This window comes from Tachysurus vachellii, chromosome 2 (assembly GCF_030014155.1).
Source record: "Tachysurus vachellii isolate PV-2020 chromosome 2, HZAU_Pvac_v1, whole genome shotgun sequence".
NCBI lineage: Eukaryota > Metazoa > Chordata > Actinopteri > Siluriformes > Bagridae > Tachysurus > Tachysurus vachellii.
Window position 1 is genome coordinate 6934720 of NC_083461.1, and position 27538 is coordinate 6962257.

At 39.3% G+C, this 27538-nt stretch overlaps 1 protein-coding gene across 1 annotated transcript in view; it reads right to left on the reverse strand.

Annotated features, from left to right (window-relative positions):
* Positions 1-24933, reverse strand: part of chrm3b (cholinergic receptor, muscarinic 3b) — a 122603-nt gene extending 97670 nt beyond the window's left edge. The window contains exon 1 of the mRNA XM_060889672.1: positions 24800-24933. The gene's annotated coding sequence lies outside the window, so the exon portion shown is untranslated. The remainder of the gene's footprint in view (positions 1-24799) is intronic.
* Positions 24934-27538: the final 2605 nt, after the last annotated feature.

Consider the following 27538-nt stretch of genomic DNA (forward strand, 5'->3'; position numbering starts at 1 on the left):
TTACAGCATTTGGCAGACACAGAACGACTTACAGAAGTGCTTTTGAAGTCTCCATCAATGACTACATCAGTACTGTTCACTAGGCAAAAGACTAAGAAGACCATTTGGCTAAAAACTCTTGGGAGGAAAAATTGCAAATAAACCACACAGACAAAAATATTTGGGGTCTAGTTTAAGTATTGAAGGAGGAGATCGGTCTGTACATGTCGTTTTGACATCCTGGGGAATGTCCGCCACCATTCCACCACCGAGGTGCCAGGACAGAGAAGAGACTTAATGATTTAGATGTGAGAGGATCATAGGGTCATACGGGTCAGTGGTGGCTCTAGTGGTGAAGGCTCTAGGTTGTTGATTGGGGTTCAAACCCCAGCACTGCAAATCTGCCACTGTTATACCCTTGAGCAAGGCCGTTAACCTGCTCTGCACCAGGGGCGCTGTATCATGGCTGGGATATGTGATATCAAGTTGGGATATGTGAAGAATGATTTTCACTGTGCTGTAATGTATATGTGACAAAATAAAGGCTTCTTCTTCATATCCCAGCACTGTAAAAACACCAAGGTTTTTAATCCTTAAAACAAGAACCTTTGCTTTCATTCATTCATCTTCTACCGCTTATCCGAACTATTCTCGGGTCACGGGGAGCCTGTGCCTATCTCAGGCGTCATTGGGCATCAAGGCAGGATACACCCTGCACGGAGTGCCAACCCATCACAGGGCACACACACACACACACACACTCATTCACTCACACAATCACACACTAGGGACAATTTTCCAGAGATGCCAATCAACCTACCATGCATGTCTTTGGACCGGGGGAGGAAACCGGAGAACCCGGAGGAAACCCCCGAGGCACGGGGAGAACATGCAAACTCCACACACACAAGGTGGAGGCGGGAATCGAACCCCCAACCCTGGAGGTGTGAGGCGAACATGCTAACCACTAAGCCACCGTGCCCCACCTTTGCTCTCAATTCAGTCATAATTTTGAATCACCCAGAAGTAGTATTGTTCTATCTATCTATCTATCTATCTATCTATCTATCTATCTATCTATCTATTCACTACTTCCTTCATAGTATTTTTTATTTTTTGTATTGGCCCCACAGTGCGCTGCACAACACATACACTAGGCTGCAAAATAAGAATCACAGAGCATCATTGTTTCCATCCCTAGTTGTTTCTAACCTCAGTTACACTAAAAAGCTTAAATAACATTAGATCTGTGCATTTGATTAAAGACCATATCTAATTGAGTTTCCTCTCTGAAGAGTCTGTACTGAACATAATGTGTCCACTTTCACTGTTCAGCCAAACCACTTAACAGGATTATCTACAGAGCAGGATATCATTCATTAAGAGTGTATTGCATACAGGACATGTCATTGGAATGGACAAAGGGCTGTACGTTCCTTCACACAGAGATGAATGGATTTCTGGCTGTCCTGGAATTTGAGCTCAAAACCTACTGGTTAGTTCAGGTACCATTTTTGAGTTCACAGATCCATTTAAAGTCTATTAGGAGGCATGGGAAGGTACTGTATTAGCATAGTGACTAGCATAGTAAGCATGATTTTCCAAAACACAATGAATCTCTGAATAATGAATGTTTTTCCTGCAGTGAATTATGCTTTAGGGACAAAGAACTGCTGACTACAGTACACGCATTTTCTACCTTTAGATTTCTTCCAAATGCGATGGCACAACGCTACCCTTGTTGATTTTACCAACCAAACCCAGATGGAGTAGACGACCTGCAGCAAAGCCGCACGTTTCAATTCTGTTCAATTACATGGGTGGAATTAGACGTGACTCAATATTTGACATGACTCGACAGGTTTTACTTTGTGCCCTGGGTACTGAACTACATGCGGAGTCAATTTCCAATCTAAACCAAATAATAAGTTACATACGGAAATTTGTCAAGAACCCTCAATTAGAACTAATGACCCATCATTTATTTGATTTTTCTCATGCAGAGTTGTTGAACTGAATTGTCTAACAGGAGCTGATGACATCCAGAGCAGACAGATACAGTATTAAGCCTTAGTGGTGTTAAACAATGTGGATCCTGAGCCTATGCCTTATTGAACACACATCTGTCTCTGCAGCTGTTTAGGAAAGGGTGGCTTATTTAAAACAGCATGATAACAGAAAGAACAATTACGTATGATGGTGATGACTACACTACAAGATGTGATGGTAACAATTACACTTAACCATACTAGTTTCTTGATAATTCATGATGAGTGGCTTACACACTACCAGGGGCTGTAAGTGCCTGCAGAGAAAATCTATTGTATATGTAACAGCAACATCATACTCACAATGTAGTTGTACGTCTGTGCAACATTTCAGTATAAACACACTCCTGCTTATACGATATTGCTTAAATAGGAATGAGATCATGATGAACCCTATGTGTACAGTATTTATGAGATTCTTACTACAGATTGCTGTAGCAGAGTGTGGAAGCTTCATTTCTAGCGGATGTTTGTGAATGATTTTCACTGGATTTTTTCATTTAACTTTTTAATGCAATAGCCAAAAGCTTGAGCAATATAATTGTAATTTAGTGCGTAGTACATTATATTAGAGTGAAAAGAGTGATGTGTATTCTCCCAGAGGAGAATTAATGGCTGGTTAATTGCAGTCATGGCAATCTTTTTGTTCTCATACGTCAGTTCCTGACAAATTCTCCATATGCAATGTGTCGATGGCGAGACGGCATGTACACCCGTGACTCACTCGCCCCATTCATTAATTCAGACGCTTTTTTATAACAAATTTAATATTCATTATCTAATGCTAAACATATTTGCAGTACGTTTTTGGATTATAGCTTGTTGACTCTCAGCTCCAGGGTCCCTGGCTCAATCCTAAGCTCAGGTTGTGTGTTTCTGAGGGGGAATATGGCAGACGCCCTTATCTAGAGCTACTTTTTTTTATTTCATACCAATCAGATAAGTTGACATGAACTAACTGTTATATAAGTTTCAGGTTTCAAGATTTTTATTTGTGCAATTGAGGCTTAAGGGCCTTGCTCAGACACCTAGCATTGGCAGCTTAGTGGACCTGAGATGAATTCACAACCTTCTGATCCAACACCTTCAACACTGAGCTTCCACATCCCCCATGTGAGGTTCTTCCATGTTATCCGGTTTCTTCCCACATTCCAAAAGCATGCCAGCAGGTAGACTTGTGATTCTTCATTCACCTAGCTGCAAATGTGTGTGTGAATGAGATTGTATGGGGAATGTGGTAGCCTAGTGGTTGCGGCATTGGGCTTTGTTGTGAGTTCAAACCCTGGTGATATATATATATATATATATATCACACTATATATACATATATAACATTATTAATTAATATATTAATATATACAGTTTCCAGCATTTGACAGACACCCTAATCCAGAGCGACTTACATTTGTATGTATTTGTATATATATATATATATATATATATATATATATATATATATATATATATATATATATATATATATATATATATATACAAATACATACAAATGTAAGTCACTCTGGATTAGGGTGTCTGTCAAATGCTGGAAACTGTTCAGATTGTATTCCTGAGTTAGACTCTGCATCCACCGGAACCATGATGGCCAGCGTAAAGTTGAATGAATGTTCAGTGAATGAATTTTTTAAAAGGGAAATTAATAATGTTATATTTGTAATGTAAAAAGGAGGTCTTAAGAACATTCTGGTGCTGGTTTATTCTAAAGGCATATAAAATTATATGGTGAAAATTTAAATATGGTGAAAAGAGGAAATAAAGACCAGAGAGGCTGATGGAAGCATAGGAATATCTCTCACTTTTGAACAAGAACAAACCAAAAAATTTGTACAATTGAAATTGTACAGTTGGAGTTCTCTCTTTTAAGACTAGCAGAAAGAAATACAAATGTTTTTTGCCACCAGAACATCTACTCATCAAATCAGAGAGTCTCTTCCAAACTCCATCTGTATCTGGTAGCTAGGTCAGTTTTCTGAATGAAATGAGCAGGAATAAATATAGCAGTGCAAAGACTTCCTCCTGTGCTGGTTTGTCTAGAGCCAAAATTCAGAAATGCACCACATGAAACAGAAACGTGAGAAAACACTATTTTTGTTGGGTAAAATTCATTCATTCATTCATTCATCTTCTACCGCTTATCCGAACTACCTCGGGTCACGGGGAGCCTGTGCCTATCTCAGGCGTCATCGGGCATCAAGGCAGGATACACCCTGGACGGAGTGCCAACCCATCGCAGGGCACACACACACCCTCATTCACTCACGCAATCACACACTAGGGACAATTTTCCAGAGATGCCAATCAACCTACCATGCATGTCTTTGGACCGGGGGAGGAAACCGGAGTACCCGGAGGAAACCCCCGAGGCACGGGGAGAACATGCAAACTCCACACACACAAGGTGGAGGCGGGAATCGAACCCCGACCCTGGAGGTGTGAGGCGAACGTGCTAACCACTAAGCCACCGTGCCCCCTGGGTAAAATTCAGACAAATGAAAATCAAAGGCAGTGTGATACCTCACATCAGAAGCCAGTCACCTTTTGCCCTTAAAATGGGAATAACCAAAAATAACCATTAACCGTAATCATAATCCATAGCATTAAATATATCCAGGTAGCAAATAAGCAGTGAAACTCATATCACCAAAAACAAAGATGAAGAATTATGACAAAGAAAACATTCAACAAAGACTCTGGAGAAACTGGACAAGCAATGAAAGAAAAGTGGAAAGAACCAATAAACTACAACTACTAGGGTCGACATGACCATTTTATGGTTTTCCATCGAGTACAAAAGAAACATTTAGGGTCTTACATTCTAAAAGTGCACTGTTTATAATGTATTTTCTACTTATATTACAAAGACGGGTCTAGTTTTTTAATTTACTCACTCATTCATTTTCTACCGCTTATCCGAACTACCTCGGGTGTCACGGGGAGCCTGTGCCTATCTCAGGCGTCATCGGGCATCAAGGCAAGATACACCCTGGACGGAGTGCCAACCCACCGCAGGGCACACACACACTCTCATTCACTCACACACTACGGACAATTTTCCAGAGATGCCAATCAACCAACCATGCATGTCTTTGGACCGGGGGAGGAAACCGGAGTACCCGGAGGAAACCCCCGAGGCACGGGGAGAACATGCAAACTCCACACACACAAGGCGGAGGCAGGAATCGAACCCCCAACCCTGGAGGTTTGAGGCGAACGTGCTAACCACTAAGCCACCGTGCCCCCCGTTTTTATTTTAATTTTGTTCAAAAAATAATAAATTTCAGAAATCAAGTCAACAACACGTTGTATTGTACTGTATTGTTTTACACACCACTATATATAATAGAGCAGAGAAACCATGTGATGTGCGTTGTGATTTATTCTCTGGTACAGTAAATCAGCCTAGTTAGCAAAAATATTCTTGCTAATGAAGCAGAATTAGTGATGATGTATAAAAATGCTGAGCCCTCTTGGTATTCTTTTGTCTGAGTCGGCATGTATAAATGACTTTTATTCTGAAAGTAATTAATGATGAAACAATTACTGTCGATTCTCTTGAGCCTAGTTTACTACTATAAGAGCAAGTGTTTAGAAGATATTTTATTCTTTACGCACAAAATGAGCTCAGTAACATGATCTCCGAAAGCTCCTAATTTAGCTTAAAGTTTCTAACTAGGAATCGTATCGTAAGAGTGATTCAGGACCAATCACAGAGCAACACTGAGCAAAGAAAATACAACAACTTTTATCTTAGAGAGGAGGCGGGGCTTAAACCTTTTTACTAGGTATGACACATTCATGTGAAGTCTGTGATTGGTTGTCCAATAAAAAAAAGGGGGCTCTTTTAAAATCTGGCGTTCACTTTGTCTCTATGTTAAGATATTTGAGACGTTCGTGATCAATCGTATTAGAGACGCGCTAACACGGCGGTGTCCAATCTTATCCACAAAGGGCCGGTGTGGGTGCAGGTTTTCATTCCAACCAAGCAGAAGCCACACCAGAGTCTATACTAAAAGCCAAGAACAACTAATTAAACAGGTGGAATCAGGTGTGGCTTCTGATTGGTTGGAATGAAAACCTGCACCCACACCGGCCATGTGTGGATAAGACTGGACACCGCTGCGCTAACATCTGTATGTTATAAATGTAATAAATGTAAACATCTCCAGCACAGCGCAGAAATGTCATAGAGACAAATTATATCATTTCTGCCGCCGACCACTCGACTCTGTTAGAGTACATGCCATCGCAGCAGAATATATATAAATGCGAATAACTTTTGTCTTTGCTAAGCTATTCTTTTTAAATTTAAGAGGAAATGCCCACATTTCGAAGAATTTTGTAATTAGGAGCAACTCTTTGCGATAAGAATTGTCATGAATATGAGCCCTGGTCTATACGATTCCTCCCAGGTGTGAGGAAGGATACGGTCCGAGCCGACAGAGAAAACTATCCATCCCACCACCAGACATGAGCCAAGTGCTCAGACATATCCGCTTTCAAGATTGTCCTGGCCTTATTTTTTTGTTCTGAAATCATGATTGTTCTCATCCAGTCAGCCTCCACTGATGTCTCACCTGGTTTGGAGCAGACGATTTAGGGGACAGAGAAAGGATCGTAATCTGTGCTGAGAAAAAGAGACACACACACACACACACACACACACACACACACACAATCTGACCACTTTGAGCTTTAAATCAAAACCGGACAAATTGAGTCTCACCTTATCCAGCTCTACTGTGGAAGATTGTATCGGAAGGATTTATTTTTTTTCTGTCAGGAATAACAGGAGGGCAAAACACTTTACTTACAAAACTCATAACACACAGGTTTTCAACATGAGGAAAAAACACAGAAGGCTGTGGTCTATAAGCCAAAGATTTTTCAACTTTTATGTCAGAAATTTATGAGTAAAATCTTACTACGTCTGGCAGCATGTTTGGCACATTTTGAAGCATGATTCATAATCAGATTTATGGGGAAAGCAGTAATTCGAAGAAAAAAAAAAACTGTCCAGAATTGACAACTTTCTCTGCAAATATTACATCATCACAGCTTACATCTACTTTTACGGCATTTGGCAGACATCCTTATCCAGAGTAACTTACATTTATCATTTATATACAATTGAAGGTTGCTCAGGGGCCCAGCAGTGGCAGCTTGGTGGCCCTTGGAGTGTTACTCACGATCTGTAGGCCAACACCTTAACCACCAGGCTACTACAGATGTTGTCTGACTGTTTCACCAACGCCTACACACATGGCTGTCCTGGACTCACTCCCTGCAACCACAAGCACTTCCTTGTTCCTAGTCACTATTCTTCTCTTCAATGATTAAAAAAATATTTTTAGTTTATTATTTGTGAAGAAGCGGGGGGCACGGTGGCTTAGTGGTTAGCACGTTCGACTCACACCTCCAGGGTTGGGGGTTCGATTCCCACCTCCGCCTTGTGTGTGTGGAGGTTGCATGTTCTGCCCGTGCCTCGGGGGTTTCCTCCGGGTACTCCGGTTTCCTCCCCCGGTCCAAAGACATGCATGGTAGGTTGATTGGCATCTCTGGAAAATTGTCCGTAGTGTGTGAGTGAATGAGTGAATGAGTGTGTGTGTGCCCTGCGATGGGTTGGCACTCCGTCCAGGGTGTATCCTGCCTTGATGCCCGATGACGCCTGAGATAGGCACAGGCTCCCCGTGACCCGAGGTAGTTCGGATAAGTGGTAGAAGATGAATGAATGAATTAATTAATTTGTGAAGAAAACTTTTCCTAAATTTCTGGTCTGTTTCTATTGATTTAAAGGCCTGTATTTGCATCCACATGTCAGGTGCATTTCACACAGGTAGAGGGATGAATCTTCAGGAGGAGTTGGAGGTGATAGCACGCTGTTTTCTCTACATCATGACAAGCTGCATTTTTTTGTCTTATTAATTTAAATGAGAAATGAAATTCCACAAAGTGAAATAACCCGATTCATCCATTTATAATAACCCGAAAATAGCCATCGCTGACAGATTCACCGAATTCAGTGTGGGTCACATCCACACCTTCTCACTATGCCTTGTTCTTCATTTTATAAACCAAGTGTGTAAGATTTCAGACAAGTATCCTGGGGCAACGTTTGTGAACTGAGTTTATGACACAATACAGAAAAATGTCAGTGCTCGCTTGGGAAAAGGAAATCTTTCTGCCTTTGATCCTCACGTACGGCTTGCGGAAGCAATTTAAATCTTTGTGCTCAATTTCACAGTAAAACTGTGCATCATTACAGATGTCAAAATAACCAAGTCTATTCTGACATACTGTGTCCTTGTGGTTTAAAAGAAGAAGAAAAAAAAATTGAACAGCATAATTTTTTTTAAACAAAAGTTTTTTCATCTATTTAAATAAATAAATAAATAAGCAAGCAAATATATATATATATATATATATATATATATATATATATATATATATATATATATATATATATATATATATATATATATATATATAATTCTCATTATTAGTGGATTTTATAATAATAATAATAATAATAATAATAATAATAATATTAATAACAACAACAACAACAACAACAACAATAATAATAATAATAATTCATCTTCTACCGCTTATCCGAACTACCTCGGGTCACGGGGAGCCTGTGCCTATCTCAGGCGTCATAGGGCATCAAGGCAGGATACACCCTGGACGGAGTGCCAACCCATCGCAGGGCACACACACACACACTCTCATTCACTCACGCAATCACACACTATGGACAATTTTCCAGAGATGCCAATCAACCTACCATGCATGTCTTTGGACCGGGGAGGAAACCGGAGTACCCGGAGGAAACCCCCGAGGCACGGGGAGAACATGCAAACTCCACACACACAAGGTGGAGGCGGGAATCGAACCCCCAACAATGGAGGTGTGAGGCGAACGTGCTAACCACTAAGCCACCATGCCCCCCCATAATAATAATAATAATAATAATAATAATAATAATAATAATAATGAATGTCCTTGAATACTTGTCAACTCAAGAGACTACCCAATCTCTTCCCTTATCACCAGTTCCTCCACGACCATCTCGTCACTGTGGCTTTCTAGAAACACGATTTGATTTGCGTTAACTTTATCACACCCGTGGCAATTCTTCCTAAAGCGTCTTGTTTTGACATCCGATAAAGGAAATAATAATTACAAATATTATTATAATAACGAAGCCTGCAAAGTAACACACAGAGACGCACCACTGTGAGAACAAACTGTTCTGTCGCTGGTTGTGACAAGAGGGATCAGAGCAACACTTACAACTAAAGAAGGAAAATGAATTTCTAGCTGTAGGCAATTTAAATCCACTAGTCTGATGGCTCTCTCCATTAATATTCAGCACCAATAACTGAACCCAGGGCTGGATGGTGTGTGTTACTCACAGTCACCCCACTGCAGATGACCATGCAGCCTTCTGTCTTTTGTTATTACATTGGCATCAAGTGGTTGAGAAAGCTGCAGTGTTGTAGAGAAATGATCAGCAGTGTTTTATTTCATTGTCAGTTCTGACTCAATACTGGTGCCTTTATGTCATTACTGTGAGACTTATCAGAATACACAGGAAAATATAGGAACTACAATTTCGACTTGGTAAAATATGTTTAATTCCAAAAGAGATTATATGACGTAAACACACCCACACACAAGCACCAAAAACCTTCTTGGCTGCAGGAGAGTTATGTAAAAATTTACCAGAAAAAAAAATTCTATTCAGTCAGCACTGATATCTTGTGCCTTAAATAAAGATTTTATGGATTAATAATTTACAAAATGATCATGTATCGTTCATGTTACATGTGGACCTCTTAGCCATTATTTTAAAGCTATCACTATGATAGCAAATTATTTGTGACCTAATTTCATAATTCTGAATTTTGACTGTCGGGTTGTTATAAAGACAACAGACCAAATAAAGTCTTATAAAGTCTCAGACCAAAAAGTACATGTACATAAAGTATATATGAGAATTTTCATGTGGCTTATATATATATATATATGTAGATGGATGGATGGATGGATGGAAAGACAGACAGACTGAAAAAAGATAGATATCAGTCAGACAGATGGACAGAGAGAGAGAGACAGAAAGATACATGCATACATACTATTCAAAACAGATATCTCTATCTATCTATCTATCTATCTATCTATCTATCTGTCTGTCTGTCTGTCTGTCTGTCTGTCTGTCTGTCTATTGAAGTGCTAACAGTCAGGCTCAAGTGAAATGCTTACATGTAACAGATCACACACACACACACACACACACACACACACACACACACACACACACACACACACACACACACACACACACACACACACACACACACACACACACACACACACACACACACACACACACACAGCTAGTCACAATGGAATAAAATAAGTACACTTAGAATATAATAACTAAAGGTAAATAGAGATGCTGTACACAATGCTGTACTCAACCCCTTTGGTATGCCATCACATGGACAGAAATTTTACATAAAGCATACAGGATTACTGTTTAGTGCATTTTGTGGTCAGTAGATTTGTGTTGAAATATGAATATTGTAACTAACTAACATTAAGTGCCACTATGGGAAAGTTGCATCTCTGCCTCCTCGATGTAAAGGTCTTCTCTCCACAAAGCTGCACTGCTTTATCACCTGTTTAACAGACTCACATCTCACACAGGGATCTTTACAAGCTCAACATTCTAAAGTAGATAAATGTTTTAAGTGAATTTGTTGAACTTTATATTGCCAATTTCTCTTTTGTGTATATTAATGGGAAAGTCTGTTCTTCTGCTGAAGGTGTTTAGAATGGTTTAATAAAACTGTATTTAGAAACGTCACTGACATCAGGAAGTGAACATCCTTTAAGAAAATGAGAAGAATTATCATTCATTCATTCATTTTCTACCGCTTATCCGAACTACCTCGGGTCACGGGGAGCCTGTGCCTATCTCAGGCGTCATCGGGCATGAAAGCAGGATACACCCTGGACGGAGTGCCAACCCATCTCAGGGCACACACACACACACACACACGACAATTTTCCAGAGATGCCAATAAACCTAACATGCATGTCTTTGGACCGGGGGAGGAAACCAGAGTACCCGGAGGAAACCCCCGAGGCACGGGGAGAACATGCAAACTCCACACACACAAGGCGGAGGCGGGAATCGAACCCGCCTTGTGTGTGTGGAGTTTGCATGTTCTCCCCCTTTATATATATATAAGTGTCTTTAGTTGAGATAACTTAAATAAATCAGCAAAATTCTCTAAACTACTAATGGACTACTCTCCTGTTTAGTACAGACACATCTTGATAAATGTTCATTTAAATTTTAAATGTGCTAATGTGAATAGTAACATGGTGTCATGGTATATATATATATATATATATATTGCATTTTCATGATTAAAAAAAGAAATAAAGTGGCGTACAGAGTTCTCTCACAACCCCATTAAATTTCCAACACAAAGGCACCCCGGAGGCTCGCAGAAAATCACTTCAGATCAGAGCAAGGGCAAAAATGACAAACTGTACAATGGACACATTAATGAGGTTTAATCGAACTCTACCACTCGTCTCGCTGGTGAGTTGACCTTGTAAGACCAGAACATGGGATTCCAATTTCTCTAAGTAAAACAGTAAATGTCCACTTTAGACAAAGTTTAAAATACTCTTCAATCAGTGTCAAGCTGAATAAAAGCACTTTTTACTCAGACCAGACTCAAAGCCTCCACTTATCAGTGTACATACATCTGCTATATATATGGCTGCTTGACATCGTTTATTTTTAGTATCACACACAGAGTGTCAAAAAAAGTCAATTTGTTCAGAGTCGGATCACGACTACGACTACATCTAAAGCCATTGTTTTTAAGTAAATGAGTTTCAGGACAAGATCTTCTGTCTTTTTTATTATTATTTTTTATTTTACCAGAATGCAACAGAGCTTTCATTATAATTCATGCTTTGCTGAAAGCATTCAAACAGCCATATTTAGCAGTCAGTATGGATGTTGGTAGCTAGTTAACTCAAGTTGCAGCTAAACTAACTGTATCTAACTCTTATCTAACTGTACAGATAAAGACTTCAAAAAGATATAACCTTATTTTTTTCACTCCTAATGCTTAAATTACTGGACTGTGCGATCATGCCGACAAACAGCCGGCGATTTAGCGATGCCGTTAAGCCAAGTGTAGCTTTTTATTTTCCTCCCTGTCAGCAAGATCTTCTTAGAAAAAAGCTGTGCTAAGATTTTTTTTTTTTTTGGATAGTTAACTCTTCACACTTTCTTACAACGGTTCTGTTTGAACCTTTTGTGAAAGCAAAGTGTATTGGTAAAATACAACCTCTGGCAGTTGTCTGGGAGAAACAAACCAAAGATACTTGAGATGGGATGACTATTGGGATTGAGCCTAGCTGACACTTGGGGGCTGGAAGGAGGGTAAGCAATCATACTCACACTACATGTACGTTTAACCAGAGACGCAAGCCAAAGAAGGCTTTATGCATGCTAGATGAACCTGTTTAAAAGTGTGAGGAACAGTGGTGTGAAATTTGTGGAGACTTCTGATTCCATACACAACCCAAAATCATTACCACACCATGGGTCATGAAATATCAAAGAAAATAAAAAAAAAATAAAATAAAAAAAATCTCTCAAATGACCAGCACATACATTAAAACGACCAATTTCATCAAGGCACAGGACAAAAAGAAAAAGCCAACCGAATCATCTAAATTTGATCAACAGTGTCCTAATCAGGGGGCACGGTGGCTTAGTGGTTAGCACGTTCGCCTCACACCTCCAGGGTTGGGGGTTTGATTCCCGCCTCCGCCTTGTGTGTGTGGAGTTTGCATGTTCTCCCCGTGCCTTGGGGGTTTCCTCCGGGTACTCCGGTTTCCTCCCCCGGTCCAAAGACATGCATGGTAGGTTGATTGGCATCTCTGGAAAATTATCCGTAGGGTGTGATTGCATGAGTGAATGAGAGTGTGTGTGAGTGTGTGAGTGAATGAGTGTGTGTGTGCCCTGCGATGGGTTGGCACTCCGTCCAGGGTGTATCCTGCCTTGATGCCCGATGACGCCTGAGATAGGCACAGGCTCCCCTTCAGCTATCTTCTCACTGCATGGTTAAAAGTCAGCTAGTTATCTGTTAGCATATGTAAATTGAACATGTTGCAGAAAAAATGCTGTTCAAATTATATGAATGTCAACCCAAATCCTGTTAGCGTTTTTAGTAAGGCCTCGTTTCATCCACAAAACTGATGGCTCTGATTTCCTTAGTAATCATTGCTGTAATTAGTTGCGCGATCTGCTCGACTCTAGCAGAATTGCACACGTGTGTATTGGTTGCAAATGAAGTGAGGAGATCAGTTGTTGCTGGTTATTTCCATCTATGCCTATTGATGTGCTTTTAGGCTTCAGAAGCAGATGGTGCTCTTTGCTTTGTGTCGCTGCTATATCAAGATAATTTCCCTTATGGCATCAATTAAGTATGCATGTATCGATTTTCTTATCCAAGCGCTGGCATTTTGATAGACCAGCTTAATGTGCGTTGGCTTGCACTGAACTCCAACTTATACTGATTATTGACAAAATAACTGTCAGAACACACAGTCTATTAACACTTATTAGCAAAGTCTCGAGGAAAACTCAACGATTCACTGGATGAGTTTTAAAGTACCTCTTAAAACCTAATTTTAAACAATTAAAATAATTTATGTAGGATAGAAACTTGTCTGAACTGCCAAATTATGCCCCATCAGCCAAAATAACATTAGCTAGCTAACTAACTGCTAGGTCACAAACTAACAGCTAATAATTTGTTGGATTTTCAGTAGTAGAGATAGGTGGGTATTCAGTATTATTATATTATTAACTTTACTATATACATACAGTACAGTATATTATAGTTAGACCAAATTCTTAACAAGCTTTTTTATAAAAAAAAAAAAAAATATTTTTCTTAATTGCTAACATGAGCAAACAGTTAGCACGATACTTCTTTAGCAGCCACCAACTGTCACATATCAACCATAAAAGCATCAATAACATTAGATAAGTTAGCTAGCCAGATAGCTAGCCGAAATATCTAGACTGGTGTCCAGAAAAACTTTAAAAAAAATTTACTGGAATGGATATTTTTACTTTTTCAAAGGCAAATGCAGACAGTTGTATAATCCTGATCAGGGACACATAGGTTTTAAAGACTAATTTGTTCATATTTTGACATACCACCAAATCAGTTCCTCCAAAAATGTGGTTGTTAGGTGCGAACAATAATAACTGTGTGAAGGATTGGTCAAAATTCCTTTAGGACTGGTGGGAACCAATGTATAAAAGCAGTACTTGAAGTACATGATCCGTGAATCACCCAGGGTATCATATCTACACTGTTTACATTAAGGTTGTAAAATGTCACTTATAGGATCCACACTGAGCTCAGTACACAGTGTCACTACAAGAGCCCTAAGTACCTGAAGTTTATGTTTAATACTCACTAGCTGCAAAGCCTCAGTTACCGTGTTTGTGTTTCAAGCAGCGGGACTCTACGTCTACGAAAAAGCCTCGTGACATCAGGCCAGAGTTACACTAACGACCTGTCAAAGCTGGCAGCTAGAACAAATGGCCAGTCGAAGAAACATTTAACCCTCCTGAAGCCTTGTATGCACTCAGTGGTAGAAAGATGCAGTGGACGAGGGCTAATGCAAACAGCTCGTGTTTGGATGATTGAAACATTATGATAAAAGTAGCCCATCCATGTGGCAAATAGCATCACGTACAAGTCCCCTGTTTCCATATTAAAATCAGTTCAATGTTATGTTACTAAGTGACCTGTTTAAATATGTTGTCTTAAATTATGCATCATCCAACCAGGTGGTGTCATTTCTACTGGCTGGATTTGCTTGAGAGTTTCTAATTACACCTCCGTTTGTCTTCATGTGACTGACGATTAAACATTGAATGTTTCACGAAATTAAAATCTTCTGAGTCTGAAGATAATAATGCTATCAATCTTGCATTTTTTGCTAAAAGGGTAATTCTATTTTAGGAATGGTGTTCAGGGCTGAGTAGATAATAATGACGTACATCAGTGAGATTTACTCCAGCGTATTGCTTAGCCCTGAAATCGGTCAGTCATACGGCCCAGAATGTTATTCACACCTTGACAAGATAAAAGCTAATTCATTTCCTCTCTCTCTCTCTCTCTCTCTCTCTCTCTCTCTCTCTCTCTCTCTCTCTCATCGTCAAACACACAGGACAATTATTCAGTTGTAAAAAGACCTCAAATGCAAGATTATTGTTCTCTTCTGGCTTTGGTACCCAGATGAATAACGTGTAGAAAATTTTGTAAACTTTTCGATTTCTCCCTTTTAAATTTGTTCCTTAAAATAACAGAAACTGTCCCTAAATGGTTGGCTCAATTTGGTGTTCAGAAAAAACTCCTCCATCTAGCAATGTAAATATTTGAGACAGTAGTCAGATTTCTAGGTCAAGGCCATGTTCCTTAGAAAGTGTGTTCTGTGAGCATTACAGAAACAAGTCACCCATAAAAGCTAACTAATAATGAATGAAAGTCTGTAAGGTCCACTTAGAAATGATGAGCCACGTTAGCAGGGGCAGATGGACTGAATGTACTAGCAGGGCATAGTTTAGAAATAATGCCCTTATATAACTGGTCACATCATTTGCTGTTATCATTAAGTCTTATAGAGAACTACTTTGGATTGTTTGTGAAAGCGAGCGCAGCAGCGCCACCAGTGGTTGGTTGATGCCAGAATGTCAACAAACTTTGACTCAGCTTCACTGATACAGCTTCACTGTCAAATTCAGAAGTTACCAGACATTCGGTGCATATTTCCAGGCATGCCAAGCCTTCATCCTAGCTGTTCTTATTCCAGTTTCTGATCTTGTTTCATGCCCTTTAATGTAGGTTTAGTACACCTAGTTATTCCTAGTTTATCCCATCTGCCTGATGTATTGTATTTGCCATAACCAAGTCATAACCACAATCTTATATTATTGTCCATCCATCGAGTTTCTGTTGCACTTCTCCTACACACGATCACTGGGAACCTGGAGGCTATATCAGGTGACTCAGGGCACAAAGCAGGTGACATTCTGGACCAGGTGCCATCCCATAGCTTCAAATGAAAGGGGTTTAATACATAAGGAAGACAAACAAACATATCCACACTACACGGGGAACTAACATAACTAATGAATCCACGCTGCCATCGCAACACGGCTCACATTTAAACGCAGACAAGTCAATCACACAATGGGGAACAGGTGTGGAGACAGGGAGGAGCAGACGAAGGCGGGGCAGACACGTGACAAAAACAAACAAACATTAGCACGTGTCCAAAAGTACACGCTGATCCCTGACACCTGCACCCTGTATGATCAGAGTTTGCATGTTCTCTATGTGCTCCTAATTAGACCAAAGACATGCGTGGCATGTAAATTCTAAATTGTCCGTAGTGTGTGTGAGTGTGTGTGAGATTATGCCTTGTAATCGGTTGGCACCCTTTCCGGAGTCCTGTACCCCGACTCCCCTGGGATAGACTCCAGGTTCTGTGTACTTCCACTCTGTAGGATAAGTGCTTCAGAAACAAGACAAATGGATGGATGTATCTTGCAAATGCTGTTTGAAATATAATCAAATTCGAGATGAACTTTTATGCATTTATACTGCCTCTAAAAACAACTTAGAACACAAACGCTTCAGTACAAAACTAAAGAATCCCATGTCTGTGATGACTGCCAAAATATTCTTAATGCAACAATTGCATAATGCACAAATGCTGATGCCGACACTAACGGAACTAAATGTTATATGTAGATATATAACTGTACATGTCTCTGTATATACATGGAGTATATTTTTATAGTGTTATTCTACTACCAATTCAGTAAAGACAAACCCGGTGTATGCCTATTAATCCCAAGCACGGCAGTTTCCGGATGCTCTGGCACAACGGATACATTATTTAACTTCGAGTCATTGAGAATTTAAACAGCCGAGTGAGACGTTCTGTGCATCTGACCTCGCTAATGCAGTAATGCAATTTTAACTGGACTCTATAGCTAAAACTTTTATATTTTTAGTTAAAGTGCAGATGCTTGAACTTGAACTGAGTTCACTTACATAAGGTATGTTATGTAATGTAAGACACTAAGAATAATACTAAGGCTAGTAGATTTCTTCTGTGTGTTGTAGTTTTAAAAAGGTGAGCTGACCAGCACTCTTAAAGGTGCCACACGTATTTCATTACTTTTGTGGTAATGTCTGAAGTTTACCATGGACTCTGTAACATTTTTTTGTGGAAAAAATGCCTTGGTTACCTTGTTTCAATCCATTCTAGTGTGGTATAGAAAGCCTGCAGGAAGACTCAGCTCGATTTGTGCCAGTTCTCATGAATATTCAAATGAGCTATGCTGCTTGGCTTCGATTGGCTAACCGCTAGGATATGAGAGCATGACTATTCATTCACCCAGCGCAATAAGTAGCCTAGGCTAGAGGAAATTTGTTTACAATCACCTTGAATTGCGGCAGAACGGCTTCTTCACAAGCCCGTTGACGTTCAGCCATCCTTGCTGTATAGGAAACTCACTGAGCTACACGAATTCTGGGGGCGTGGTCTCAAGTGGGAGAGCTCATGAATAGTAATGAGCTCAGTCACTCTGACGTCACAGATTTCCAACTGACCTGATTTCTCCCCTTATTTCTTTTAAGTGGCTAGAACTGACCAGGGAGGTAGCAGTTCGTTTTCACATTCATGACACAACACAAACACATATGGACCTAACACATATAAAAAAATACAAGTAAAAACGGTTTTGTGTGGAAGGACACCTTTAACCTGCTCATGCAGAAGAAATGATCCCAAATTAGTATCATTCATTCATTCATTCATCTTCTACCACTTATCCGAACTACCTCGGGTCACGGGGAGCCTGTGCCTATCTCAGGTGTCATTGGGCATCACAGCAGGATACACCCTGGATGGAGTGCCAACCCATCGCAGGGCACACACACACACTCTCATTCACTCACGCACTCACACACTACGGACAATTTTCCAGAGATGCCAATCAACCTACCATGCATGTCTTTGGACCGGGGGAGGAAACCGGAGTACCCGGAGGAAACCCCGAGGCACGGGGAGAACATCAAATTAGTATCAGTGGGTCAAAATATCCAGCATTAAGGTGACCCATGCAAATGACACATGCATGGCAAACTCACCAAACACATGTGCAGGTAAAACAGAAGGGCCGCCCTTGTCACAGGAACATCTGGAAGACTTTCTATTGTAACATCCGATAAAAGGATAACTAACAAGGGGCCAGTGTTTATGCTGCACCTGATGACCCCATTAGGAGAAAGCCATTTCTGATTCAACACTCGGCTGCCTCACACTTCATAAAGAACCGAGGTGAGATGAAAACTAATCCTTATATGCCTCTCAGAACCCGAGTGCTTCAGACGAGCAGCCTGGAAGGTCGAAAATACGGCCAAACTAGGCAGCTATTTTGGTATTTCCAGCACAGGGACCCTGACCAATAAATGCAGCCTGTTAAATTATGAATTGATGTGAATTGAAATTATTATGGCCTGATGTGAATATTCAATATTTGTCGTGTACATATGTGCCAATCCAGATGTCATTGCTGTAAAATATGTTAATGTTGTAGTCCAACGATTAAAACCTAAAGATGTGTTAGGGAGAAAAGATGCTGAACCATAACCACATGTGGCTGACTAACTGCTCATAAATATGTAGACTGTAACATCAAATGCCTGTTGTTCTTTTGGCTGCTCCCTGTTCGGAGTCGCCAAAGTGGTTTTATGCCGAATGCTCTTCCTGATGCAACCCTCCCATTGCCCGTGCTTGGGACCGGGAGTGAGAGATAAACCCTTAGTGGCTAGGTTAGTTCCCTGCCTAGCAATCAAACCCAAGTCGCAGCAGTGAAAGCACAGGATCCTGCCACTGGACCACCAGGGGACATCACATGTTTGTACTGTACTTACTAATAATATTTATTAAGGTGTTAAAGTAGTAATGAATAAATGGTCTGTTCTCCCAAAAGTACAAGTACATGATTAGTTGGGTGAAGCGATTGATCATTGATTATCTTATTACAATAATCTGTCAAGAGGTGGGATAGATTAAGCAAAACGTTAAACAGTCAGTTCTCAAAGTTGATGTGTTGAAAACAGGTCAAATGAGCAAGCTGACAAAAGGCAAATTTGTGATTCAGTACTTGGCGAAAGCAGTCCAGAGAAGGACATCTAGAGAACCTGTGACAGGGTCATGAGCAACAAGTCTATTTGATGCATGTGTAAAGCGAAGACTATCCCTTCTGTTTGACTGAAAAAATAAACACTTGCTCTGATGTGATGTGCTCGAACACAGTGTATCACAGTTTGCTGTGCATGTGGCTGCGTAGCTAAAGACTACCAGAATGTGGGTCTACAGTGGGCATGTGAGCATGATGGCCTCTTCTAATAAATCACATTTTCTCTTACATCATACTGATGGCAAGAAGAGTGTGTTTCACTTACATGAGGATGGTGGCACCAAGATGCACTATAGGAAGAAGGCAAGCCAGAGCAGGCAGTATAATGCTCAGGGTAATGCTCTGCTGAGAAACCTTGGATCCTGGCATTTATGTGAATGTTCCTTTGACACATACAACCTTCTGAAACTATTACAAACCAGATCTCAATCCAACCAACAAACATGTCTGATCCTTGAAGGCTCCACCTCACACTTTACAGGACCTAAAGGATCTTCTACAAACATCTTGGCACCAGATACCACAGCACATCTTCAGAAATCTTCCGAAGTCAGTGCCTTGAGTCGTCGGTGCTGTTTTGGCTGAACAAGGGTGACTTGCCCAATAATAAGCAAGTGGTTTTAATGTTATAGCTGCATGGGATGTATATAAAATATTAAACGGTATTATATTATCATACATCTCTACAGCCTGCACACGAGACTCCTACTGACTGAATGAAAAATGAATGAATTTTTAAAGGTAATTAAAGCTTGAAAATTACCAACAGTGTGTGTTTTAGGTTTAAAAACAACAATTAAAATAGACAAGAGGCCAAGAAACGGTAAGGCTCATTTTCTAATGGGTGTAAGATAATAATAATAATAACACTCCGTTTATTATGACATTTAGAAATTTGCCTCGAAGCAAATTCTCAGGTCTGTGGTGGTCTACATTCATTTAATTACTCACCCATTTATTAACAAGATTAACAAATCAACATTATTTCATGCCTAGAATGAAAAATGATATCACACTTTTACTATGATAAGCGTTTAGCAATATATAACACAAACCAAATAAAACAACACACGACACTATTTTGATATTTCATAATATGTATTAGAACATATAAATGTTTAAACCTCTCTACACAGATACAGGTACATTTATCACTCCAGTAGTTATGACAGTCGCTGTTTATTATCACCCAACAACAAATGGCCCTAAAACCAGGTATCAAAAAGCATTTATGTTGCTTTCCTCAGCATCTCTGACAGCTCACGGTTTGAGCATTAATGAATGTATAGCACTGGGACAGAAGTCTGTATTATGATATTTGACAGAGTTGCGGCTAGCTTTAATATTTCAACCAAGGCCTAACTACACTGCCAAGAAGATCTACAGTCAGTGTAAATTGTACGCATGATGTGTATGAGCAGGGCTGAAACAAACTGCAAAAAAAGCTGATTTTGTACATAAGCATAGCTTTCTGAACTCCAAAATTTCATTAGAAATATATTTATCCTTATCCTTCAAAAAGAACTGATGCAATATAATCTAATCTTTTCCTGTCAGAGCCAAAAAAAAAAATCATACCCAAAACAAATCATACAGCAAAGATCAGTTCACAGCGATAAATGGGAGCTTTGTACCAACTCCCTGAGCAATAATAGGGGAATAAGACCAATTCCACATCATAAAGAGCTCAATAAAGCAAGAAATCAAAATCAAGACAGGTGTGTGTGTGTGTGTGTGTGTGTGTGTGTGTGTGTGTGTGTGTGTGTAAGGACTGAAATAACATTTTCACAATGATAAGATAATGTCCTCACTGAAAATATGAAAAAAACAAATATTATTTGCACTATTTTTTTATTTGAAAAGTAAAAAGTGCCAAATCTCTAAAAAGAGATTTGCCTCTGATTGCTAAGTTTACTATTTAATTTAAATTTAGGAGTAGAATAGCAGTAATTACCCTTGGTAATCACTATATCGATGGAAGGTCATTACAAAATAGTAAATCAGTGTGTGTGTGTGTGTGTGTGTGTGTGTGTGTGTGTGTGTGTGTGTGTGTGTGTATGGAGACAGTCTGGCTTATTACGACCCAGCCTGGTAGACAGAAGCATCAGTTACCACACTGGCATCACATTAGAGGTGAAGCCTCTCAGATCACCAAGCATTTAGCTGAGCAAGCACCATGAACATGACACTCACTCAAAGTCACCAAGACGCTGAAAGAAAGAGTGAGAGACAGCAGGAGACAGCAGAATGGCAGAGAACAGTACATTTAGAGTCATGCGAGTTTAAACGGCAAGAACTCCTGAAAAGCTGCCAAATAAATATCCTGGATGAATTGCAGCCCAATAAAACAACCCCACTGGGCTCCAGTAGCACAATGACTCTGGAAACAAATCCTGCCAGCTGTCTTGGACTTATACAACCAACTGAAATTCAAAATTAACATTTTGCTACAACCCCACAAAAACATTACCACCTGATTAAGCGACATAACCCCATTACAAACCAACAAACCTCTTGGCCCTAACAACAAAATCCACTTAAACACAACAATCCATCTTAAAAGTCTGGAAATCCTAAAAATTGAATCAGAGGACAAAAAAAAACAAAAAAAAACAGCACCACAACAACATTACCAGAACTGAAACAAAGTGCATTCAAGAGTGAATAACTCCTACAAAACATTTCTCTCCCATTCTCTCTCGCACTCATTTTCTACCGCTTATCCGAACTACCTCGGGTCACAGGGAGCCTGTGCCTATCTCAGGCGTCATCGGGCATCAAGGCAGGATACACCCTGGACGGAGTGCCAACCCATCGCAGGGCACACACACACACTCTCATTCACTCACGCAATCACGCACTACGGACAATTTTCCAGAGATGCCAATCAACCTACCATGCATGTCTTTTGACCGGGGGAGGAAACCGGAGTACCCGGAGGAAACCCCCGAGACACGGGGAGAACATGCAAACTCCACACACACAAAGCGGAGGCGGGAATCGAACCCCCAACCCTGGAGGTGTGAGGCGAACGTGCTAACCACTAAGCCACCGTGCCCCCCACATAAACATTTCTATTTGACTCAAATAATCTGCTGGTCTTCATCATAAGCCCAGTGAATCTCTACACAAGTGCACTAAATTTCAGCACAAACCCCCACTGAGACTCAACAGATAACCACACTGCTTTTCATACTGTAATACAACCCCACTGGACCCCTCCATCCATCCATGAACTAAACTGAAGTGATGTTGAAGAATATACCTCAGCTATAACCTAACCCTGTACCTGCCCATCACTCTTTCAGCACATCTGGCAGACAGCTGAGAATCTTGTTTGTGATTTTAGATGACAGGCTTCTGTCACTCTCTGACCTCACATCAACTTCCACTTAAATCCTTATACACCCCATTAGACTTGACACTTACTTTTCTCCGTTCATATGCAAGATCTTCTCTGCAGAGTACTTTACCAACACCTGGTTCATAAACACATACAGATCTCGAAAGTGATTATGTGCATTAAGACGTTCCTGTAGGACAGTGTTTCTCAATCCTTGCCCTAGAGCACCACTGCCCTGAACATTTGTTTTTTCCTTATTCCCAACACACCTGATTCAACTCCTCAGCTAATCTAACAAGTTAAAAGAGAAGAAACAGAAAAATGTGCAGTCCAACAAGAAGTTTCAGAGCCCTTTGATGCATGCAATGAGAAGAGAAGAGTTTTAATGTGTTTCAGAGAGCCAGGGATTTAAGCTCAGTTATGGATATAGAGAATTTTACCTCCTTTTGAACCAGAGAAATGCAGAACGCTCTGTAGAGATGACAAGCAAGTGTCTAGGTTTATCCAGGAGTGGATAAAGATTTAATCGATGGAATAATACCTTGAGTTTCCTCTGGATTTTATTTACGTTGATTCGGTTCCTTTGTATTACTTCTTAGATCGCTCTAGCTCTTGAACTCTCTTGAAAGATCACTCTCTAATCTTTAGTATGTAAGTATATTCAGGAAACAGCATTTCTTAATGACCAAATGTCCAAATGGAAACAAGCACAATGTAACACACCACAACAAACCACACCGATAGCTGTGCTGTAGCTATAGCTATCCACAGAAATATTCTCTCTGGAGCAATTCTCATACTCCAGTTGTGGTTACTCAACCCACAATGCCTACAGTTTTCTAACCAGATACACCCATTTACCACAACCATACTAAACCACAAACAAAATTCTGACTAATAATTCTGGCTAATAATTTCCAATTCCACCCTGTTGGTGGCGTTAATGTTTATTGCTCTGGACTACACAGGTTTGTAGAATGAAACCAAATAAACATAGTCATAGCCAAACCATTTAAATGAGCTAAAATTTCTATTCTTTATATTACATAATACATCTAAGAATATTAAATATAAGGATGAACTTAAACAAGATTTTTCAACACAAATTTGGTCAATCAGTCAACACAACCCATGGTAAGGGTTTTTACTGCCTCAAGACATTTACACAATATACTGAATGCTTGGTGCTAGCTATTGTTTCAATATAAAATAATTAAAGAACACAAAGAGAGAATATGAGAGAGAGAGAAAGAGAGAGAGAGAGAGAGAGAGAGAGAGAGAGAGGTGTACTGTGTAGGGATTAGTAATATGCTTCATCACCTTACCCATATCCTTTAAGTCATCCTCAAATGACTTATCATCTAATGTGTAAATAGTAAGACCATTTTTACATTATTTATTTCTTTTTAACTCATTGGTACATTCACTAAATAAAAATACAAGGCAACTTCTACACTAATCAACAGTCCCTTCTTACACACTCAAAAAACAATGGCCACAATTATAATCATAATAATGATGATGATAATAATGATATTATTAATAATAATAATAATGACAACAATAACAATGATGATAATAATATTAATATGAATAACAATAACAATATTATTATTATTATTATTAATAATAATAATAATAATAATAATAATAATAATAATAATAATAAGGGATAGAATATTGATTATTTGTGCACGGAATTACTATGTATAATTCCTGGACATGGAAAACAGTTATGTAATTTATTTTAGCATATAAAAGAACACATACACGTATGTTTCCTCAGAAATATGGTAGTTTAAAAAGTCTTTTGTGTTTATGTAAAACGCTGCTAAACCCCCTGAATATTATTTCAATAATTTCAATGAATACCTATATCAAATATATAGAGACAGGCAGTAAGAAACAGAAATCTTCCCAGTGCCAGTGCACAGCTTTGATCGAGCCAAAGTACAAGAAATTATGAGTGAATAAGCAACACGATCATCAAAAAAACTATAAAAAAAAAAGAAAGAAAGAAAAAAACACAACCAAGCAAACAAACAAACAAACAAACAAACAAAAGCAAACCTTTACTATCTCCATGAGAGCGGAACAACTTCCGTACAGTGTGGAGTCGGTTCACATCGTCCTAATCCGGTGGCTTCAACAGCAAAGCAGATAAACGGAAACAATACAGAGGAGGAAAGTCGTGTTCTCTCGCTCGTGCTCCACGTGAAACTAACGCTGGAATCTGACCGCGCGCTCCACCGACACTGCGCTATAGAGAGCGCGCAAAACCGCACGTCGCCAGGTGGCGCGCCGGGAATTTAGGAGCTGAGGGCTTTAAAACATGCACGCAGAGCTGCAGGCGCACTAGTGGAGAGCCGCAGCAATTAAAAAAAAATATTGTTGGAGTTACTATGGTGATTCGGTCACATCCGATTACACGCAGGAGCACCTGCTACCTGTGGCACCTACGGAATGATGTGGTAATATGTACCAGAACTCGCGCATACTATTACGCACAATGCAGTGTGGTTTGGAACACAGCCTTGAACTTTTTTTTTCTGTTTGCTTTGAACGTTTCACTTTATTGACAAGAGGCTGATAGGGAGTTATTACAGTTATTATTAATTGTAAATAAAACTAAACCTACTCAAGTGCGATAGCAATGGCACCTTGTGTCTGTGTTCCATCTGTTGTAAGTGAATGTTGATGCTTTCCTCTGAAGAGAAAAAAAAAAGTCATAAAAGGTCAAGGATCAGCTAAAATTCCACCTGCATGAACGTAATTGTTAAGTGAATAACGGAAGCAGATGTTATTCCATGGTGACAGCAATGTGTGTGAGTGTGTGTGTGTGTGTGTGTGTGTGTGCGCTCTGGTATGAGTGCACCTAAGTAAAGCTGATCATTTTCCATGCCAAAAAGGCCAAAAATAAAGCTCTACAGCCTAAATCTGGACAGCGGTCCTGTGTTAATAAATGATCAGCACAGACACATCACACATACAGTAGTAACAGACAAGTTAAAGTCAGAACCTGTACAGTCGCAATGGGAACTACCAGAGCCGATCGGCCCTATACGCTCACTACGCAAGTTGCGTAGGGCCCCGCAAATTACGCAAGGCCCCGCTTCCCCCTGCCTCATTTTACAGCGCGTGTTAATGTTTACTGTGTAGATGACAATATGAAGCGGAGCTATCCATCTGGCCATGAAAAGAGAAAAAAGAAACAAAATGAGAGTGAAATGCGAGAACAGCAATCAGATAAACTTGTGTTCTCTTCAGGTTTGATGTCAGCATGAGCAAATAACAGTAAAGTTAAATTGATGTGATTCTGTCTCTAGTCTCTATCTGACTAGCTAAATTAGCTGTGCAGTGCTGCCAGTGCCAGTATTTAAAATATTCCATTCAGTAAAGATTTGTTTATACCTCAATCAATTCTGTATTGTTTTACTCTTTGACCGAGAGATGGAGCAAACTTTTTTTAAAAGGAGGGAGGTTTGTAGTGGGAGCAGTGGGGTGTCAAGTGTGAATGTGTGGCAAATGGTTTACATGGGTCAGGTAGGAGGGCCCCTTAACAGAATTTTGCTTAGGGCCCCAGGGAGGTCAGGATCGGCTCTGGGAACTACATTGTATGTGAGTCCATGCAGCATGTTAAATAATATAAGCCTGTTTCTTCCATGATGCTCTATGGTAAATTTTCATGTTAATAGTTCCAGGTTATTGTGTGTGTAAATCTGCACAGGATGTCTATAGGTGTTTTGTGTAAGCTATTGTGTGTGTAAATCTGCACAGGATTTCTATAGGTGTTTTGTGTAAGCTATTGTGTGTGTAAATCTGCACAGGATTTCTATAGGTGTTTTGTATAGGCTTTTTTCAAACTACGGTTGAAGACCTACTTATTCAGAAAACACTTCAACTAGCACTTCTTTCCCTATTTTTGCATTTTAAAAAAACAAAAAAAAAAAAAAAAAAAAAAAATTTTTCATTGTAACTTTGAACAATGTTTTAAACTCATGGTATATTAAGTATGTAACCTAGTGAACCAGTATTAATGCATCCAATGAGAGAGATTTAAGCACTTATGTACGTCGCTCTGGATAAGAGCAGTCAACATGTCTGCCAAATGCTGTAAATGTAAATGTAAATGTAGACACAGCATAATTAATAAATTAAAAAATAAAAACAGAATGAAAAAGAACAGCTTTTAATGGAAGATCCTGTGATTATCTATTCAGCACTGTCACTGAAAAATACTGAGCTTTTGCTTTCCCGTAGACAATAATATCATAATATTAGGTATTATGTTACATAGGTAGATGTTAACTGTAGATAACATTAATATTCTGTAAACTAGCACTAATGTGCAGCAGGAGGTTTAATTTTTAACAGTCTCAGAGGTGCTTTTGGGGGGAATAATCCTGGAGGAGTTTTCTAATTTTGTGCTAAAAATAAAAAATATAATATAAATATAAATATAATAATAATATAAAATTATTATTATTATTATTAGTAGTAGTAGTAGTAGTAGTAGTAGTAGTGATAAAATAAATAAATAAACAAACTAACATATAAATAATAATAATAATAATAATAATAATAATAATAATAATAATAATAATAATAATAATATCCATAGTAATATATGGTAACAATTTTAAACTTATCATCATTTTATAATTTGATTAATTTCAAAATAACCATGTTAATTTTAACACTGCACTGGCCCTGAAAAATAAATGTACTATAACGCTATGTTGTGGATTATTAGTAAATTTGAAAAAAAAAAAAAAAAATCAAGCTAGTAGAGTCAAAACTGTAGGAAGC